Raw genomic sequence first — 23132 nt, forward strand, 5'->3', positions numbered from 1 at the left:
CGCTTTTTGCCTAATTTCTTGGAAAATGAATATGTAGAGTACAGATGCATCTTTAGATGGTGTTAGGATAAGATATGACACCATGTCAAGCTATTTAGTTCCTAAATCATTTTTCAGTTATGAAAAAGAATTCTGCTTTAGTGATAATGGCAATATAACGACACTTTGAAACATAATAGTAAAGTTCACTTCCTTTTCATAAAACATCTTTGAGCAGGGTAAAGGCAAAGACCTGAGCATTAGGAAAACTGCATGTAATTACATGTCTTCTCTGTCCAAACAGGTGTTGATTGAGCTCAGAATCCTTACTTAGGTTTCTTCTCCGACTCTTACTGCTAAAATGCAGTAGTAAGGAAACAGGAGCTGGACCAATGACTTGGAAAACCCTCCCTAACTCATATGTCACGTATGGGATTTGGCCATTTCCATGGGCAAATAACCATTAAATATATAATCAAAGCTTTTGAGTTGGTGCACTGCACAAAGAGCAGCTGATGAGGTTCTTCCTGCACTGCTGGCTCTGTGCAAAGATGAGGATATGATTAGTTGCAGAGTCTGGTTCCAATTGCTTAGCTGATGAATTAGCCTGAAAAGTCAATGATAAACACGGTGTCCTGGTTTCCAGAAGTTCTGGACACCTTGACCTCTTCCTGAAGTAACTAATAAAGACCCATACGCAGGATCTCAAAACTCTGATCCGAGAAAGCTTAGAGATTTTTGCAGATATTTGATATTGAAAACTCTAAAATAGCATAGAAAGCAAGCTTTCTTATTGTATTATATGGCAGCCAGGAGTCAGAGCATTAGAACAGTGCAGCAGTTTCTTTGTTGTTATTATCAGCAATATATTGAGGATAAAAAGAGAAATCTTATTTCTGGAGAAATCAGAGCCGAAAGCAAGATCTGAAACATATACATGCTAAATATTAAGTATATTAATTAAAACAAAAATATGTAACTTTTACAGCAGGTGGTATACGGATGCTAGGTTCATTGAAGCAGTCTGCTGTGGGTTTTTTAACACTGTTCAAATCATCTAGACAGCATACAAATCAAATTAATTTTGTGCAGCAAGAAAGAAGGACTGATTTTTATTTATCGGGAGAAATGGTTCTTTTTCACTGCTAGCTTGAGATGTCAGAATATTTGCTCACGGCAGCGTAAATATGAGAGTTACAAAATGAACAGAAGCAGACAGCAGCCTCCTTGCTCCTCTCTCCTTTCCACTTTCAGAATAGACATATTTTCATGTAGGTCATGATCTAAAACCAGCTGAAATTAATGAAACAGCAGTGGTGGCTTCCATAGCCTTTGGATCAGGCTCTCTTTGAAGATAACTGCCTACTCCACAAGAGTAGATAACTCTCTGACCCCACAAGGGACTATATTTTGTCCAGACAGATTATATTTGCTTTTCTTTTAGTGATTAATAGAGCTTTTGTTTGTAAAGTGTGGAGAAGGGAGACAAACCTCAGATGCTGTGGACTATAACAATGTCAGATTAAATCATGTGTTACCGAGGAAAAAACAAAGACTCTTCCCTACAACCTACTTTCTAAATACCCCATATTTATAAATTTGGGGGATTTTGAATAAATGCATGTTTGGGTGTTTGGCTTCTAGCTGAATATGTGGTGTGCTACAGTCTGGGTTTACATCCAAAATGACTGACGTGTGAACCGTAACGTGCCTGTGACAGAGCGCTGCGGCTCGGAAACATCAGGTACATGTAGCTGGCCTGGCCTGTGCCTCATCATCAGGCAAAGCTAACGTGGGAAAATTGCATTCAGGACCTTCTGTGCACATTTTGGTGAAAAAATGCAAATGTTTCTCAGGTGGAAAGGCCTTTCAAAGTCTTCAGATTTGCAAAACATTTTACTTAGATACATTGAGTTTCCATACATTTTTGCCTCCTGCAACATCATAATCCTTTGTGTGAGTGTATGTGTTCTTGAGTTGTGTGTATACGTGGGAACAGCACTTGGACAGCTTCCTCTCCTGTCTTATTTATTTTCCCTTTCAAAACCCGCTTACAGGCGGGAGTCATTTATTTTTGCTATGAGTAAACCTTAATTAACGTAAAAGATGTTTTACTCAAATAATCCCTGCTTCAGTTTGTTCACAGATAGTAACAATACGATACCTCTGCGTGAGTGGTTGTCTTCACTGTTGGTTGTCAAGAGGTGCTGGAGACACTCGGACAGGTTGAGAAGATGTGCTTTTACACTCATTGTTCGGGCTCAGGTTCTATACGTGGTCTGGCGGAGAACAAAACGTTAGAGGAGACAAACAGCTGCTACTGAATTGTGCTTGTTTATGCCAGCTAACACCAAAAGCTTTGGGGATCACGGATACGCTGCATGTTAATTTTAGGAAACTCACCACTTTTAACAAAACTTGGAGTCACAGTTTTCTTGCGTCTGTCAGCCTCCCCTCTTTTCCAGCCATAAATTGTACTGAGATCCACTACTCTCTGCTCATACCTAATTCCCCCCACATATTTTAATATATCCTTTGCTCTCAGGATATATGAAGTACAGCGTGATTACTCGGGAGATTATTTTCTACTTTTTTATTGCTTTTGACTGTTTATTACTGCTCATTAGAATGTTATTACCTCGGCCTCAGTTGCGACAATATTCAACACCTGCTTCATATAACAAGCACTTTTCTTTTCCTTTCCCTAGCGTTGCACACCTGGGCCTTGAATTATTCCCTTTGGCTGAATTGAAAGAAGCAGAGTGAGAGGTCCTTGATTTCTCTGAGGTAAGAGACTTTTAATTTGTGACTTGACATGGATGCTGTTGTTATTGATTCTGTAGCGTGCTTTGCATCCTGACTATATGTAGCGACTGATGCTGACAATGATTTTGGAAGAGCGTTGACGTGAGTGGTAATTCAGTGAAAATAAAGAGAATGGGATTTAGTTTGCTTTTAACTGAACTGGATTATGTGTTGAAAAATCTCCACGGTGAGGCCACAGATTGGGAAAGAGGCTCCATTTGTGTTTCATCCGTCCCACCACATAGACGTGACTGGAGGTAGGCTAGAGTGTATGGTGCACCAAAGGCCGGCAGCCCTCTGGAGCTCCAGCTATGTTTTACTTCCAGCGCTGCAATCAGCAGGTCAGAAACAGAGGGACACCACTTTCTTTCTAGAGAGAAGGCTAAGCAAAAGCCAGGGGTTTGTCTCCATTTGGGTCATGTGTCTAAACCTGATATTATTAAATGCTAGTGAAGCAAAGAGCCTGCAAGAGAAAAACAAAAGCATGGAAGAACTGGAGAGCTTCAGACAAGTTTATCCTGACATAATGTATGCTCTCTGAAAGCCAAGGAAGGCTGCATCATTTGAGATGCTATTGCAGAAAAACGCACCCCAAGCTCTCCGGTGACAACTATTGCTTGAAAAATAGAGACCAAGGGTGTTTTCTCTTCAGCGTTTGTGTTTTCCCCCTTATTTAGTTTGAGTTGTTCAGTTATCGGAAGTGGAATCCAACCACAGCAATATCCTACGGAGAGATGAGTCGGGGCAGAGGAGCAAGGACAGGACAAAAACGTATCTGCCCAATTTAATGGTAGTGATACTCCTGAACCGATGTTGTGGGAACAGTGAGCATTTGCAAGGCAATAAGAAGGCATTTGAATTCTATTAATTTACCAGTGTGTCTTAAAAAAGACACAAGGCTATTGGAGAGTGAAGCTTTAATAAAGAACAAGATCCGTTGTCCTTCGAATCCATTGAAAATTAGCCATTTACTTAAACAGTTTTTGAATCAGGTCTGAGCTCCAGTTTATATATGAAACTCATATGTCTTTATTTTCAAATGCAGTTATTATGCGCCATAACTCTTAAAATATGAAGAAAGCTATATTTCTTCCCAGGCTTTCTGCTATTCTTTTGGAAAGAGAAAATCAAATCAAAGTCAAATATGTAAATAATGAATTTCTAAATTTACATTTTGATATTAAAAAGTAGAAAAATAAATTAATTTAGCCCTCTTCCTCACAGTGAAATTTGACATTTCCTTGGTAAATGGAAAAAGAGTCATTGAAAATCATTGTATTTTGTCTGCTATGAGTTAGATTTCCTTTGAGTAATTTATAAGAATTTTAAAATATCTAATTGACATTTCTAATTGAAAAATCACTTTGAACTGAAAAACAAAACACATTGCCTGAGAAATGTAGATGGTGAACCTGTAAGTTTTTTAACATTAAGAGTAGAATGGTTGAGGCTTATTAAAGAAAAATTAGCAAAAAGCAATGGTTGTTGGATGTTATTTCTTTTTGCTAATTTGTGCCCAACTGCAGAATTTCTCTTTCTTAGTAGTAAAAGGAATGAATATTTGACCTGCTTGAAAACTGAAAACTGAGCAAGGGAAAAGCCCAGAGACTCTAACCAAGGGTGCCCCCGTGAATTCATTCAGGCAAGCTGATTTCACTTGCACCAAACTTTCTGTAAAATATCGAACGCTTAACTCCTCTTTTCTTTTAAGGTCTTTCTCAAGCAGGTGGAACGTCTTTACAACAAACAGCAACACAATATATTGATATCCTTACAAAGGCTTTAAGCAGAATCTATCCATCTTCTATGGTCAGAGCAAGGCTTTTGAATTCAAGGTGACGCTCCTTTAGTTTGAAACTAGCAAACATCTGTGCGCTGGCATCCAAGAGACAGAATTTTAAATCTTGCAGCAAGTTACTAGGCAGTTTTTAAACATTCCCCTATTTGTGGATGCTTTCATTTTCTAGGCACCATGAAATGATAAAAAGATCAAGATTTTTCTTTATAACCTCAACTCTTTGACCCAGTCCGGCCATATATTTTGATGTCTGGAAGTGTGAAAAGAGTTGATGCATAATATTTTCCTCCTAGGTCAACTTTCCCCGATACCTAATGCATACAAAGGAGGCTTTCAGGAGATTTCGCACACACTGGAGAGTGATTTTGCAATGCATTCACTTACGACAGCTCTAAACGTAACATTTGTCACTGAGAATCCTTCCCGGCTGCACACTATTTTCTGTCACCTTTCAAAGGAACAGAAGCAAAGGAAATTCTCAGATGACCAGCCCGAGACGGCTCTAATGGTTTCCTCTCCCCTGGGTTTCATAAGACCAACTGCTGTTGAAGTTACCTACGTAACTGTCTTAGCCATAAGTATTAATCAATATTTGTCCATTTGAACTAAAAAGGAATTAATAGTGGCCTTTTAATATAGAAATCTGTCTCCCGTTGGATAACTTTTTTTGGATTTCTGTCATGCATTGATAGTAACGGATATTTACGTACACGGTTTTCTTTGTATTTTTCACCATCCATCTTTTACCCTCATGCGTTCATAATAGCATGATGATTAGTCACAATAATAGCTGGAGTAACTGATTGTACTGCTGGAATTGAGGCTATACCGATTTTTCTGTAAGCTACGTTTTTTTCTCAAGGCTGTAAGTCAGCCATGAAATAGCTAACAGTGAGGCAGCAGAAGGTCATAATTTGGGAAAGCTTTTTATTTTTTAAGAAATATTGATACAATTGAATTGATTGTTTTGAAGTTAAGATGAGGCAACAGGCACATTTCTGTTTGTTTGCTTTTAGGATGATTTTCTGTCTCAGCCTAATAATGGCTTCTTTTTCCCCCTTGGAGGAGAAAAATTGACTTTTTCCAGCTTGAAATGCTATACTGCAGATTACTTTAAAAAGGAAATGGATATGACGTCCATGGAAGTGACTTTTTGGGGAAGAGGTGAATGAAATTATCATGTGATACCATTTAACAAGTAAACTTTAGAAATGGGAGAGATACCTGCATTTAAACAGAGCTGCTCAGCCAGCATTTTGGCAGGGTAAGCTTCTGAAACTCAAGAAGTCTTAGGAATGCATTTTAGAGTCCTCTTTCAGGATCTTTAGAAGTCTCTGATTCCCTTTCGCTTTAGAGAGGAAAAGCAAAGTTTACTCATTTAAATATCTGTACAGCAGCCTCGTGGGTTCAATGCTGGCTTGGTTGTGTGCCTTCATTACACAAGGAAAATTTTAAAAAGTCCTAAGCCAGGCTGTAATGCTGGAGTATATGGCGTGGATTACTGTTCGCAGTTACAGCCACATCCAGAGCTCTGTGGTATTGTAGAGTTATTCTCTCCTTTTGTCTTCTCTTCTTTTTTAGAGGCAATTTGCATAATGCGTTAGTATAATCCTATAGCTTATAGGAGTTGCCAGCTAGGCAGCTCTGAAACACAGAAGTGAAAAACTTCAGCTGGCGTGAGTTGTCTTGGATTCAGTGGCTTTTGTGAAGCTACAACGGTCTGCATCAGCTATCGGTTTGTGGGTAAGCAGAGGAACTCGGGGCAGAGCTACATGCTCAGTTCTAGACAACTCATACTGGGAGGTTAATTAAAGGAAGGGTAAGGACAATCTTGTGTTTCAATGTGGCTGAATCCTGCCAAGAGGGCCACTAAAATGGGACTGACAGTTTTTTCGTCACTTGAACATGCACAAAATGGCAAAAACATCTAAGGCATCTTCCAATCTGGAATCATGCTCTTCCCCATGACTAAACCGGCCAAAGACGTGATGAGATTTGGGTGATGAATAAGTCACATTTAAAAATTGCTTAATGTTTCCTTCAGCAAAAGAGCCTATCATGGACACATTGTAAGAGTAAAGGGTCTAATCTGATAAGTATCATCCATTCCAGTCATAGAATAAAAACAGAAATTAGCTAATAAACCCCATGTGTCCACACTATAACATTTATCTGATTGGTACAGATTGGTACAGAGTGTACCTAAATATTTGTTAACAAACAAGAAAGAACATTAGATTTGTGTTTTATAATGCTTTCAGTCCAGAGTAACAAACAGCTGTCATGCTAAAATAGTTTTAATACATAAAGGTCATATTTTAATTTTTTTTGAAAGGAAAGAACTTCCATTTATTTTGTCTTTACTGTTGTATGTTATCTGGGTTTTGGTAATGAATTAAATGATCCTTTTTTTTTTTTTTTTTGCATTACCTTTCAGAAAATCATTCAAGTACTACCCTTTTGTCACAAATTGTATAATTATGTCCTTTCAGTCAGAACCATATTAGCATTTTTGATGTTGTGACTGTCGGCCTGACACACATACTGACGGATAGGTTTGTACTCGATCAGGAAAGTAATTCAGAGATATTTCCTGTGCCTTCTGTCACGCCAGGGAAGCAGGACAGCTATCTGACTGCTAATTGTTCTTTTTGTATTTTTCTTGATGTGTAACTTACTGATTTTTTTAAAAAAAATGAAAGTATTATTTTTGGTTGGTTTCAGTAATTAGAGCATATCATAGCATCATCCTGTTTTTCCTTATTTTCTATTATGAAATCCTAGTCCAAAGGAAGCCTTTGGGAGTTAGGCTCGCTAAAACGGGATGGAATATTTACCTAAGGTATCCTGAACTGCGTATTTCGCTCAGAGATGCAGCAAGCTCTTGTTTTCAGTTTGAACACCAGCGAACATCTCCCAAGCATGTCAGACCCAGATATCTCTGCTCTCCAGGGTTACTGGTTACAGGGTTCCATATTAGACAATGCATGTACCACAGAGCTAATTACAAAATCTGCAGGCTGAGGTGAATGACACATGCCATAGGAAAGAGAAAAGAACATGACACATGCAAAAAATTAACATAGGAGAACAAAAAGAGGGAAAAAAGAAAGATAACTGTGAAGTAAGACATACCAGAGATGGGATTGTTCAGAAATTTCCTGAAAGGGAATCTTTTCTTATTGCAAAAAGTGTTATCTGAATTTGTTTTTAGTCTTTGAAGATTTTTCCCATGAGCCAGCTATCTGCCTTTTTTTTTTTTTTTGGAAATCCATATAAAAAGTATTTCTGATACATAAACTTTTACTGTTAATACCATAATGTGAATCTGTACTACTGAGTCTGCCATATCAAAATATATAAATATATAGATCAGCGAGAACTGAGCTACTGAGTACACTGAACTTTATGCCACTCCTGGTTTCTTAAGAGCTGTTGATCTATAGGCTGTTCTAAGTTGTGATGTGCTGGTTGTGTCACGTGAATGGAAATATTTTGGAATCTCAGCCAGTTTAATGACATCTAGGGTTTTTTTTGTATAAGGTCCAGCTGAACAGTTTAAGTTAAAGAGCACGTTTTGTTGTAGGTTAGCATACTGATAACTTTGCACTTTTTTGTTTGGAAAGGAGTTAGTACATTTTAGGACAGCAGGTTAGTTGCTGGTGCATTGATGTTCAATAGATACAAGTAAATAACAGAATGGCCCGTTTTCAGCAAAGCTGAGGACAAAGCCTCAAGTGTGTATCTGCTCATTAGCTCTGCTGGAAAACTTATCTGAAAATTTCAGAGAAACAAGTTGAATTCCATGGCCAATCTGGCAAAGAGCCCCTCACACCCTAGCAAAAACCCACCTGACTATTTGGCCCAGCAGAAGTAGATGGTTACTCACTTTACTATAAAATTTCAAGGCATCCTCCGTATAGCATCATCATGATTCTGCAAAGCCCATTTCTCTGTGGCAAGAGTCCTATTCTCTTCTCTGCTTACCTGAAGGCAATGAGATGAGTTAGTTATTGGGATTTGCCCCTCAAAAATCAATAGAGTAGCATGCTGAAAGCATGTTCAATGGGCTTGCAAAGACTGTCTTCAGTTAAGATGCATTTTTTTTGCTTTCTCATCTGTATTCATTACGGCTTCTTTCCATACAGGAGATCTCCAGGAGACCAGTGCCCTGTGCCTAGGGGTGTCTGACTTCCCTCACCTTTCTCTGACAACATTTCTTTTCAAAGATCATTTTCATATCAAAGAGTGGTCATGCAGAAAGCCCAGACCATCTTTTCTAAGGACAGCCTCTGGCTGCTCATGCAGTATCGTGCCCATCCCTTCCTGTGCTTCATGGGCATGCCGGACTGTACAAATGACTCCCCAGATTTCTGGGCATCATGACCATCGAGCCACGGACACCTAATCCTTTTTTCCATTCAGAAAACTGGGAGCTTATGTGTGCCGTGTCGCTTTTATTCACAATTCAGTGGGATATAATTGGTTCTCTGTATGAGATACCTGAATATTTCTAAAACAAGGGAAAAATACTTTACGGACCAGAAGGTTTTCCTAATATGCTGTGTTTATGCAGATGCACATCAGTGTGTAACATGTAATATAAAAGCATTTGCCAGCTTTTGCTCCTGCAAAAACTGAAGGCTGAGAGAATTATGCCATAACTATAGCGTCTGAACAGTTTTGTTTATTTTATCTCTCTTTAATATATTTCATTATGTTTCGTATTATACAGACATGCTGAACAATCCAGGGAAAGTGGCTGGAAGCCTAAATCACCCATGAAGAGAAATGTTAGTTCTATTTATTCTGTAAAAGCAGATGAAGAAAGCAATACCTTAAAGATCACATTTTGTTAATGTCTTCTTTATTCTTCTCACCGTTCTTCTATTTCCATTCAGATTCCACAGAGGAATCTTTTCATTGATTTTACTTGGAATAGCTTTCTGTACACAGCTTCATGCACTGTGTTCACACACAGACAAATCCCACCCGTCCTCCTAGGCACCACTTCTATATCCTTAACAACATAGTTCATAAAATTAATTTCTTCTGCTATACATATATTTTATAATGCTACTCACTGCGGCGATCATAGCAGAATAATACTTTCCCAATAGAAACGTTTACGGCAAACTATATCATTGTTCCTGAAACAATCACTCTATTTTGATTTGTATGAGGAATTGACACATTTCCTGCAAACTTTGTTTTCATTTCCCTTAGATATCATCAAAGTCAAATCAAATCAAATCACTCTCAATTTATTACAGCATTTAACACCAACACAGCAGCAACACCCGCTACTCACTTGCTTGAAACTGCTCTTTAAAAGACAGTTACGTCTCTTTTCCCCTCCTCCTTGGAATAAAGCAGTAGCCATACCAGAAAAAAAGGATTCTAGTATAGGAGTATAATTAGAGCAGCTCCTTAGTCTGCTGCCTGAAGATTGGCTCCCGAGCCGATTAAAAGGAATTGGAGTCTTCCCAGTGACATTGTGTGCTGCAGGTCACACCTGAATTTCTGGAACGTGCCATCTCGGGCGAGTAGGCAGGCTAGATTTGCATGGGGGAGTTTGGTCTGCTCTGCCTTAACTGTATTGTTTGCCAAGTCTAATATTTTTTCCGACATTTTGATATCTTTGAAATGTTTATCAGACAAACATACAAATTAAATTGTATCAGTCTTTCAAATGCCAAGACCTTTTGTGTTCTCTCTGCACATGTATACGGAATAAAATTGCTGCAGTGAGCAATGCTAGGAGACTAGCCGGAATAGAGCTTTGATTAATACTTTGAATCCATTCCTAGATTAAATATATATGAAAACATTTAATCATAACCTTTTTCCTGGGTGAGATGATGTGGTTAGCATTTGATTCCCTTCTATTTAGGGGCCACTGGCTTGATTTCTGAAGGTTGATTTTGAATGCTGCATTTCTCAAGCCACACAGATGTAGATGTTGTTTTAGTTGATGAGCTGTAGGGAAACGTATTTGCAGCTTTACTAGAATGCAATAGAAATTATTATTCACGTGGTCAGGTGGTGATGTGGTAAACACGACCGTAAGATACCATGCACTAATCCTTTTTGTCAATGCATTTAGCTCAGAAACATTGAAGAGTCCCTGCAAAAATAATATGTAGTGTTTTACAGCAAGTAATCTAACTTGCTTGACTTGTCTTAGCACTACAGCTCATCTTGGCTTTCTTTCTAGACAAAACGCTTAGTAATGTTATAACTTTATACTAAGGCAACCAAGGAAAGTTCATGTTCTGTATGTACATTACAGTATGTAGCTACATACATACATACTACAGACAGTATGTAGCTGGTTGAAGAAACTCACTGGCACGGGAAATCACAACTGATGGATTTAAACAAAAGTTGGGTTATTTTATGGCAACATCTTTCTAGCAAAAATGATAACATTATTTCATGTATCATAATTTAAGCAGGGAACCTGGAAGTACCATGAATTACAGAGGCGAGTAAGTGCTGTCTCAGCGCAGGGCTGAAGAGGAAAGACTTTTCTCCTCTGAATAATGAATCAGTGGCCACTTCTGGAGCTGGAATATTAGATGTGACAGGCCTTTATCAGTATGACAGGGCAGTGAGACCATCACTTGGAATATACTATTGCACATCAGACAGTTTCCTTTATTAGATACACTGGCTAAGCAATGTTCTAATATCCTTTAATAAAGTATGCTGATTAATGTCACATAGGTAGGAATGTTTATGCATAACTGTACCTCCAGCTGTAACTCAGGTGACTCTGAGACGCCTGGTGCTGGCAGCGCACAAACTTGACAATTTCTATTTCTCAACTTTTGAAACGGTAACATATTAGACAAATCTAGCTAACACAATGGACTCATGGATTTGAAATGAAGACTGGAACAGTTGCAAGAAAGGAACCTTAACGATATTATTTCTTCACTGATAAGATCCCCAAATCCCTTGCAGTTGAAAAATTACGGAGGATTTAAGAGACTTCACGCTGCAGGCTATAAATTGACAGTGAGCCAGTGGCAGTGAAAAGTTCTGTCGTACAGGGACACTGAACCACTATTACTTCAAGCTCTCTAATTCTCTGCAACCTGAGTCTTGACAGATGACTCCAAAGAGAAGCCAGAAATGTCACTCGTTCCACCCCTATCATGGTTTAGTTATTTACTTAAATGCTTCCTACACCATCCTCCCAGAGAGATAGAAGAATGAAAAAAATGGAAAAGAAATCTGTCTTGAAAACACGCTCAACTCCTCCTGAGAAGCTGCTTTACTGAAGCACAAGGGTGATTCCTGAGGGAGAAAAGCCATCTGGTTGCTCCATTGATAGGAAAAGCATAGAAAGCCTTGAGTCTGACTGTTGCCCAGGATCTTCTACAGCCATTTACTCCAGCCCAACTAAATGTCAAAGGACTAATGCAAGCTCATTAGGTACCCACCTTGCATTGAATACAGGTGCTGGCAAAATGTCTTAGGCAGCTTCTTTTGCGATACATCTCTGCAGTCTGTCCCTTGGCAACCTTGCTCTCAAAACCACAGCCGTCACCTGAATGCTATTAGAAGCAGTCTGCTGTTTAAAACGTTAGCGTTCAGTGTAGTAACAACATAGTTACGTGTCCACGTTTCTTACAGGTTAGTGAGTCCAGGACATAGAGTTGATATTCTGCATGTGAAGCTTCGTATTTTAATTCAGTCACTGATTTACTGCATGACTGTGCAAATTGAAAGGCCTTCTGTAGTAGGATTTCTCTGCCAAAGATGGTTTAAGCTAATATGTTTGACCTAGCAGTGAGGATGGGCTAAGAGCGTACAGAGTCCACCTAGGGAGAGATGCATTGACTGTGTTTGGTTATATACCCCTGCTTAACAGGCTTAGGTTACCTCAAATCCTTCCAGAGAAAGCTCGGTGCTTCAGGCTGAGATCCAAAGCCATTGGCATCCTGAGCTGGAGGTCTCTTGAGCCAGACAGTAGGGGATGGCTGAAAGAAGAGTTATATGGGGGTAATACAGAGTTTGTTTGGAAACCAAAATCTTGAACTATATCTCCCAAATGAAATGATTCTCTGAGAGAATGGAAGAGATGTGCACCCTTTTCTTACAAAACATCCTGGCAATGGTCTGCTGTCTCCTCTTTGATGTTAGTGCTGAAAGTACTTGTATGGGAAAAGTATCTTCATTCTAGGACTGAAGTATCTTAATTTTTTTGTTTTTATTTTTTTAATTGCCAGTCTAGCTCTCCTTGGTACTAGTTGTAATACTAACTACGATGTTAGCTGAGGGAGGGCAATAAAAGCTCTGCACTAGCCTGAACAAGAATTTCTCAGGGTAGGATCTGAGTCCAAGCTGTGAGTCTGTCGTGAGGGCAGGACGGAGAAGAGGCTGTCCTGCTGCTGCTGCAGCAGTGCACAGTGCTGGACAGACAAGCAGAGACTATAGGCCATGCTATTATATCTCAGGCTGTGGTGCCTTTGTTTAAGCCAATCTAAATCTCAGCTGCCACCAAAAGAGGTTGTCCCATTACAAGTTCCTGGTGCATCCCTTCTGTCCGTTAACTCTTAGGCAGTTACGCTGGCACTTCTTGTATTAACAGGCAAGATCTATAGTAAAGGCCGATGAAGTTTCTAGCAGTGAGTATTTACTGTAGCTAAATTAAACTTTCATGTAAGTCTCCTTATCCATTCATTCATTTTATGTCTCAATAAGTTTAATAACAGAACAGGATTCTTAGAAGAATTTTTGCAGATACATAGGCTTTTGAAATTGTTTTCAGATCCTTCCTTCCCCAAAGCCATCATCCCCCCAGCCAGATTAAATGGGTCCATCAATTGCAGACCCTAAGCAAGAGCTCAGGTGGAGGGAAACTGCAGTCATTACACTGAAATGAAAGCAGCTGTGCTGATTTACACCAGCTGGGAACCTAGTGAGGTGCGTAGAAATGATTTCTTTAATTTAAGCGGTGTCTGGGACAGAGAAAAAACACTTTTCCCTGGAGACAACCTAGAAACTCATACTAGGATCTTTTCTTACTGTAAGAGCAGGGAGTTACTCTATCCTGCATCTCAACTGCAGTCTCTAAGGCACAGCAAGATCTTCAAGGAAGGTCTCAGGTGTGTTGAGTCAACACATCAGAACTCATAAGTATGTTCAAGAAAGTATAACTTAATGATGCAAAGCTGCCAAGTTTTACATATATGAAAAAGGGGAATGCTAATTTAATGAGTGCATGTTTCTTATATAGCTAGTTTCCTCCATGGCTTTTTATTAATATTAGTTGCACTCTAACTGCCTTCTTAAGCTCATGCTTATTATTTTAAGTCCATCAGGGTACTTTTATTCATAAATGTTTTGCATTTAGCTATTTCATATGTATATAGAAAACAAATTTAGGCCTCCCTTGAGGAGAATAAAAGCATTATTTTATCTAAAATATTATTTTCTCACATGAGTTGCTACCCATATGCAGCTCAGCTGACTCATGGTTTCAGTATTTTCACAAGTGATTCCAGCACAGTCCATAGGTGTTAGCACTTTCCAAACCTTAATCAAGCTTGGTTTAAAAAATATTGTCCCCTAATGAGAAAGAGGAAAACATGTGGATTGGCCACCTGAAGCCTATTGATGTCTTCTGCAGGGTGTGCTTCTGGTGTGGTTCATGGGCTGCAGTTAGGATGTGAAATTATGTATGTTGCAGCAGGACAAAGGGGCTGCAAGCTGAGAGTGAAATGCCTAACAGGTGATTCTTCTCAAAAGCTAGTTTTCTCTGTGAAGTATCTGTACTATTCCTGGGCTCAACGCTTTGCTCTCTGGCTACTGGATGTGCTAGAGGAAAGAGTAGCTGTTTTGGGGTAAGGATTTTTTTACCTAGCTATCCATCTACTAAGCTATATCCCATTAGAGGTAAGATAGATGCTAATATATAAACTTTACACTTTGCCAAGCCTATAGTTGATCACCAGAATCAGGAAGCTGAAGTTGGGAGCGATAGGCAAACTATCTATTAGACCTTTTACTAGCCGCATTTATTTTTTTCTCATTTCCCTCAGCTTTTTCTGAGGGTTTTTCTTGGGTAAAGATAAAGTTACTTATGGATAATTCATGAGACAGAGACTGAATGTTTGGATTAAAGGTTTAAGATTTTGCTAAACAATTTAATGAACTGAGCAAATAATATATAGATATTTTTTCCTCTATATGTCAATCATTCTCAAAGTATGTGAGCATCACATTAAATTTTTTTCACATGTTAATGACATCTCATTATTCCATTAATGGTCTGCAGCAGGATAATCTGTATTTATTTTCCATTTGCATTTATACATCTTGGCATGCCTCAAGAGATATTAGAAAGTTAAGCTTCACCTTTCCTTGGAAACATGGGGGAACTGGAGCTTCTTATAGAAACTGTCTTTGCATACATATTTAAATGTTCTAATTTATCTGCTTTCTGTTCCTGAAGACTTTGTTCTTTTAATTTCCCAGTCACTGATGTGATTTGAGAGTTAGTGGGAAAAAGTGTTGTTAGATACCAGGGCAACTACTTCTAGGACAGAATTTTTCAAGTGATGCGAAGGGGTGTACCTCCATTGATCACTGGAACTCCATTTATACCATGAAGGATTTGCCTCTGTGGCTTCAGTGAAGCTGTAGATGTCCTGCAGGTCCTTGGAATCTGCTGAAGTAGGTTAGTTTTATTAAAAGTATTAGTAGAATACTTCTGTTAGGAAAAGTGGAATGAACTCCTCAATTTTGATTTAGAGAGGCAGTCAAAAACAGAACACTTCCCAGGTTTATTTTCTGTAGTTACTGCTGCAGAAGAGTGCAGCCCACCAAGTTTTGCAAATTTATCTTTTGCAAAGGTGTAGAATTTTTCCCTTGTGATCTCCTGAACAGGTGCGTTCCTGATTCAGTGCAACATTTGACAAGATCAAAAAGCTGCTGGAATAGGTATGTGTGTTTAAGTCAATGTCATTCACTTGAAAATGTTTTCTAAGTTGTGAAAGAATATCTAATTCAGAAGCACTTGTGGTAACACATCTAGCACAAGGAGGCAGAGGTACTGAATGTATCAAGTGTGACTGTTTTAGCTTGGCAATACTAATAGATGCTTAAAGATTGTCATGCAAGAAAATCTGAGCCAGGCAGTGACCTGATCTGCTCTGTTGTCACCTAAGCAGAATAACTCGTCACTCTAAGGGGCTGTGACATTTCCAGGACTTTAAAATAATGATGAAATCTGACATCTGATAAATGGTTCCCCTGCATAGGATTCCTGTTCCTTTCAGATTTTTCCCCCTGTTATTTGCAGTCTCGCAAATTTTTCCTCAATGTTGAATCTCTCTGTTTTATATAATACAAATCAAAACCTGTGCAATGATTTTTAACTTCTCTGAAACATGTGGCGACTTAATCTAGAGTTCTTTTAATTCCTCCTCCTTTGTTCAGAGGAGGGTATTGCAATGTGGTTCACAAGCGAATCCTCTGAGTCTGGTGGAGAAGCTGAGGCTGATGTCGAATGTGTTGGCTAGTCCGAAGGAGTGCTTCTCAGTAACGCCGTCGTCATCTCCACTGACTACAACTAGTTTTACAGGATTAAGCTGAAATGGCTATTTTTGCTGTAGAGAGCCCTGTATGAGCTGCAATTGCACTACTAGAAATCTCTCCTTGTGCTGTACTGCAGTGCTTGCAATAAGTGGAGGCATTTGCATTGGTTCACTTTCAGGTGTTGCCCAAAGCAGAGAAAAGGTACTGTTCTGCATTAAGAGACTTCAGCTGTTAGGCAGCTTTTCACCTTGTTTTGCAATAGCCCAAGCTGGGTGACATTTCTGTTTGTGCTGGGTCCTATGGAGACAGGTCTTTGAGAGAAAGCTAGTGTATGTAGTAAAGATGGCTATTATGCTCCGTAGGTGAATAAATTATTGACTTTCAGCAAGAACACAAACTTGTGGGTGAGCAGTTATTCAGTAAATAATTCACGTTTTATATAAACTTTTAAAATATTTCCATAGTAACCTTCCTTCCTCCTTTCCTCCCCACCATCATATTGCATATCATGCTTGCTACAAGCTAACCAGATAGTCGTTTACTTTGGCTCAACTGACTTGTGACTGCCATTTTGTGCCTTAGCTGTGAGATTTCTGAGATGCCTTGGAAAAGCATATGTACCCTATTTCTTTTGTGCATTTATCACATGAGGCCTGACATGAAGTCATTGAATTTGACAAAAGAATTATAGTGATTTCAGTTGGCTTTGTATTATTCCTGTGATATCTTTTTGACAGCATGTTGAACAGAATGGTCTTGACAGGTGTTAAGGTCTTCTGGCCTATTAGTATCATAACACAGGCCATAGACTATTCTCAGTCTAGCCCATCCAACCTATTACATAGAGATAGAATAACCTCTTCAAACCCCCATTAAACTTATGAATGTAGTGTAACATTTTGCTAGCTTTATTTTGAACTTCCATAAATAACTTCTACGGAATTTTACCTACTGCTAGTCCTGCTTCTCCCCATTTTGGCACATGACAATGAGAGTTGTCACCTCCCTCCCCACACCCTTTCTTGCTTCTGCTCATGCATCTCTCTAAAGAACGCTTTGAAGCCCTTGAGAAATGCATTTAAAGTATGATTCTATCCTAATGGGAAAAGGAAGTCATGGAGAGAGGGGTGGAAAACCAGAAGGATATAACAGACGTGGAGAAGAACATGCTCATGCATATTTAAGTTATTAATCTTTGTCTGTTCTGAAGGGTTGGACAGGGTCATTGGTTTGAGAAAGAACTATTGTGATTCTGACTCTGACTTTCTGTGAGGCCTTTTACAGTCCAAGCTTTTCTAAGAATAAAATCAGAGATTTTAATGAAGTTTAATGTTTTGGCGTAATCTAGAATGCTTTGACCTTAAGCCTAGTGTAGCCTTTGGGCCAATTACCAGATGACTGTAATAAAGAAGCAGCTATAATGTTAAACGATTCTTGTATAAAATTCCTTTTGATCTTGAAAGTAAGCTTTGTGTGCAAAAGCTACCCATCAGTGGGGTGTTAAAATTAGCTACGGTGTTTACAGAACTTCTGTCCCTAAAACTACCCGTCTGGTCCCATAGACTATCAAGAGTGAGTGTGATGAAGAACTCATTCTTTCACTAGAGCTTGGCCTAAGGCAGGTCTGAATTTACTTTCCACAAAAGACCACCGGGGCTGGATCAAGGCAAGCTGATGTATTTTCCGGTGTCGGTCAAACTTCTAGCAATGTTTGAATCCGATCTGAAAGTAGCTTACCTCCAAGGGAGTGAATACTTCCTTCCCTGCAATATTATATCAGATATTACTACGGTTGCGTTTTCATGTGACCTTGACCTGTATTATAGTTGTGTTTAATCTCTGATTAGAAGAAAGCAAGTTTGGTTTGGTGGTGACTACCTTTAAAGAGCTATCCCTCAACCATGAGGAGTAGGTGATGTGTCAGTGAGGCTCCAGGGCTTAAGTGTGTGTGTTTGGGGGGGAGGGTGCTCTATTTGTGGTGGTGTGTTGTTGTTTTTTTTTAAGTGCTACCATGAAAAGCTGCAAAACTCTGTTTTATACTGAGTGAGATTATAAAGTGTTTCTAAATGCTGATTTTTCATACTTTCAAAATGATAGAACTGCCAGACATGTCCAGAGCTACAAGTCAGCACCCTCTGTATCTAAGAATAGTTCCGATGAGATCTCTCACACTATGCATGCACAATGGAGTTACCTAAAAATGGCTCTTTGGCTATCTAGGGACAGCACAGTAACAAATATGCATTCAATATAGAAATTGAGAAAAATGCTTTCCTGAAAAGTTGGCATTCTCTCACTACACAACACATCCATCAGCCAGGCCATTATTTGCAGTAATTTTGAAAGCATGTCATGTTAGCCTCTCTCAGCTGAATTCATAAGGTAGACAAACTTCCTTGCAATCCCTTTATAGGAGAGTATACTAGAATATACACAAGAAAATACCTGCATCTCTGTTTTCTTGGTGCAACATTTGAATAGCTCTTCTTGACTACAATGGAAAACTAGCTTAAGTTTATTGTATGTCTGAAACGCTTTCACTACATATCTTTGCAGCATTCATTTTTCAGGACTGGCAATCAATCCTATCACAAATTTTAGCAGATCCATTCTACCTTTCTCTTTCTTTGCCTCTGTTTTTAATGACTGTGTTGCATTACTGAAAGATTTTATTTTTGTTGTTTTCCCCTCTGTCAGCTTGCAGAAGGTCCTATACAAGGTGTGGGGTTTTTGGTTTTTTCGTTTTTTTTCTTTTCTTTTCTTTTCTTTTTAAAAAAAAACCATGGAGCACTGAAGGATAATTCTACCTTTACCTCCTGAGTAAGGAAGACAACCTAATTAATGACTTCCCTCCAACTGGAGATGTGCAGAATAGTAATTTGGGTACTGGCAAACCAGGGATTTATTGTCAATTCAGAAGACCATGAGTGCCAACTCTGCACTTCTCTACATCTCAACTTACAACTGGGATCAATACTGCACTTGCAGCTTCCCCTTGTATATTTTATTTATGGAGCACATATTTTGAAACTTCTTTCCTGTTGTTTTTAAAGAGTTATTGCTACTACCTCTTTTGATTTAGGCTAGCTAGATTTTTATTTTGTTTTCCTTTGAAAGTGGGACAACAACTGCTAGCAATAACAGTGTGTGTCTGAGTATATGTGCTCCTTTCCTTGTGAGTAGTTAGAGGTGATGGTATGCATAAATCTATCTGTTTGTATTTCAGTTAAATTAAAGCCTCTTTCTGCCTCCCCTGGCAGTGCCATTTTGATGAACCCCTATATCGTGACCACCAGGATGGAATAAAGTGGTTTGGCGTGCACGAGAGTTACGCATACAAAGTCCACTGGTGTTTTCCAGATATATGCAAAGGTGTAACTCCAACCAATGCTACAGGAGTGAATTAAAACCAAGGTCATAGATCTGAATATCCCTTTCCTTTGATGTTCAGGGCAGCATCTCCATTCAAATGCTCCAACTCAGCCCTTTCTATGATGTACTGACACTTGCAGGTTATTCCTGATGTTATATTTGTTATGTGTGCATTCATTAAATACTGATAAAAATGGAAAACATAACTTCCAAATGCTGTGCGTATGTGAATATATATGTATACATATATCCAACACACCACGCACACAATATGCTTATGTAAGAAACTTCTCTGACCTAATTCAACAAGAATTGCTTTGGGTAGCTAGTGGAGGTCTCCAGGTTACAATGCATTCTCGAGTTACAAATACAATATCGCAGTAAAGAGATAATGCAGTTACTTTAATGGGCAAACAGATGAGATGCATTCTCACTTTTAATGTCTCGCATAAAAATCCTTGGTTAACTATCTGTAGGCAGGGGAAAAAATGTGGAAGCTAAATGACAAACTGTACTGTTAAGTAGCAAAATAACACTCTGAATAAAAGGGGAAAATACTTTAAACCCTGTTTGTCTCAACGGAAGTTCACTGGTGTTACCTGTTACTTTGCCAGTGGTGTCAACGGTGCAGCAAGTACTTGAACAGGGACCAAGCTGGAATTGTCCTTTGGCTGCTTGTTTGTCTTCATGTGGACTCTTACTCCTGTTTCATAGGTGGAGAGCACTTTGGATGCCATCTTTAAGTTGCTGTCACACCCCAAATAGCCTGAACTCTGTCTGTCATTCTGTCAGTCTGCTCAGCTGTCTTCTCTGATGGTGTGCCAATATAAGATGACAATGAACATCATGTATTGTACGCAGAAAGATTAGAAAACTCTAGTTATTTGCTATAACATCTCTTTAGGACGGAGAAGGGTTGGCTACAGTCTTCCAGAAATTCACAGGGGACTATTTAATCGGGAGCAGGAATCCACCTACCAAACTAGCTTCATGTTTACTGCTGAACAGACACAAAAGAGAACCCACACAGGGCAGATTTCAAGCAGTAAGACAGCGATGAGAATACTTTGTAAACCAGTTCATTATTAATCCCCTTCACCCTTGCCCGATAATGATTTGGAGAACTTTGACATGTTTAACAACATCTTAATTCCACTTTTCAACCTTATTTTTTAATGCTATTTTTGCAGAAGTGTTTCTTGGATTTGAAGTTAATTGCATTACCGTAGTCTGTATGCATGGTAGTTGTATTTCTTACTTATTTTCCTTTGTTAAATACCTGTGAATTGTTTTTTGTTTTGGGCCAGGTGAGGAGTAATAACCGCACCCAATTTCCATTTTGTTCATCTGTTACATTTTTCATTCTTTACACTTAATGCATTCATATTTTCCGAATTCAATGCATTACTGGTGACAACTGTGTTTGAATTAGTTGCAGTATCCCTAGATCTCGGGTCTTTAAGAAAAATAGCTAGAAAATTTTAATGAAATCCTCCCCCTTTTTTTTTTTTTTTGGCCATCAGACAAAATAACCTTTTTTGGTAGCAATTTTCTTGCTTTCTGTTCTATCAGCTGGTTTATGGAACTGTATCAGTTTAACTGTTGCCTAAAAGGTAATATGATGGAAGCCTGGCTTTAGATTTGATATATTGCAGAAAGACTGTGCTCATGAATTGTGAATAAGAGCAACAATTTTTCAAATATATATTGTCAAAGCCATTTTCTCTCCAATAACATTGCACATAAAACTTTACAAGTGTAATGGCTATTTTACTTGCAGTTAAAAAGTGCATACAATTGTAATATATCGGCTGTTGTTAAAATGACATCTGGGAATATATGAAAGTTTTCTTTCTTATCTTGTTTCAGACTTCTTTACTACCCATTTCCCGTTAAAAGTACTAGTATTAAAGAATTACTGGAGAGAGCATAGTGCCTACATATATATATTTTTGCTCTTGGCAGATTTTAGTACCCATATTTAACATACATTACTGTCTATTGAATGACACAGTCGTTTCTCTATAGTTCACATAATGGAATATCCTGTATGATTTCATTCACATCTGTCAAATACTGAGTGTTCTATTTGGCCTCTGTTCATTTTGAATAGTTGCTTGTTCCCAAATCACTTGGAGCCAAGTGGTTGATGCTGGTTGCTGATCTAAAGATCACAGAACTGCAGGGAATATCTTATTTCAACTCATCCAGGAAAGTCAGTTGTAGCAGAACTGATTCTTGAACTGCACTTCAAAGATATTCTAATACAGATTGTTAAAAGCTCTAAAGGTCTGACAAAGAAATCCATTGACTTATACAGAAGAATTTCTCTATTATAAGCAAATAGCATGCAATCCTTGATCTGTTGAGGACAGATGCAAAGCTCTCCTTTTGGTGAAGCCAGGATTTCGTCCGCAATGTGGGATTTTCGAGAAGTGCTCATCTTTGGTGTTCGTATCAAAAACTTCAAACATCTATGTTAGAGCACAAACCTCTGTTAGAGGGATTTGAAAATCCCTCTTAATATGCTGTGCATATGGCACACACACAAAGCATCATGTTCCTTTGGCCTATTCTCAAATAAGTCATTGCTTAAACCTAATGCCTTATTTTTACAGGTTTCTCTTTGATCTTATATGGGAGTCTGTGCTTGGAGAATCCACACTTAACTTTCTGAAAGGATCCATGTTATAGATCTCTGCTTTTAGAAGGCAAATCCTTGAGAGCAGGGAACTGTATTTATCTCCTTAGAAGTCGTCTTAGTCACTTTAGTTTTAAGACTAATATCTGATACTGAGCTATGCAGTCTGGGACTAATGTATCATGTGGAAGATGCTTCTCCTACCGAATCGGCAAGCCTGGGATGGCAAGCCCAGTTTCTTGTGTGAAAGGGCTGCTGCTCTCTTCGGTAGCTTGGAATGGAAATGCAGCTGGTAACTTCCATTGCCAGCCTCACTTAAAACTCTAGAAACAAGGAGTCTAAAAGTAAGAATCTGCTCTGGAAGTTAACATAGCTGAATGTTCCTACTTAGTCTGAAATGGCTGCTCTCTCCTTTTGCCTACGTTTCTCTAGTGCTTTGATGATGCAGCGTGCACTTTATCAAACTCTGTTTTAAGCTAATTACCCTGTTGGGTTAAGTGTTTGATTAGTGAGTCATTAAATGCTCTAAGTCTGGACACAAACTGTATCCAGCTCTCCCCTGGTATCCAGCAGTGATTTGAAAAGATTTCAGAGTGTATATATAATGTATCTTCATCAAAGGTAGGACAGAGAGAATGGTAGTTTCAAAAATCAATTCTGGCCAAATATTTTGTACCACAATATTTCATCCAATACTTGTGCACTGAAATTACTAATCAAAGAATGTTATTAAATGTCTAATATGATACTTGACAGGATGTTATAGGTAGACCTTTATAGTTTTTTGTCTTGGATGAGTGCCTTTTGTTGTTCCAAACCAAAAAGTTGACTTTTGTAGCTCAGTTGTGTCCTGTTTCCTCCTTCCCCCTCTCCCACCCCAAAAGCAGAGGTTGAGGTAATGCTGAGTAAGGGATATGCCACGAGAGTTTATCACTGACAGCATCCTTGAGGTTTAATTGTTTCCCTCTATCCATCTCTCTCTCT

The sequence above is a fragment of the Struthio camelus genome, chromosome 10 (assembly GCF_040807025.1).
Source record: "Struthio camelus isolate bStrCam1 chromosome 10, bStrCam1.hap1, whole genome shotgun sequence".
Classification (NCBI taxonomy): domain Eukaryota; kingdom Metazoa; phylum Chordata; class Aves; order Struthioniformes; family Struthionidae; genus Struthio; species Struthio camelus.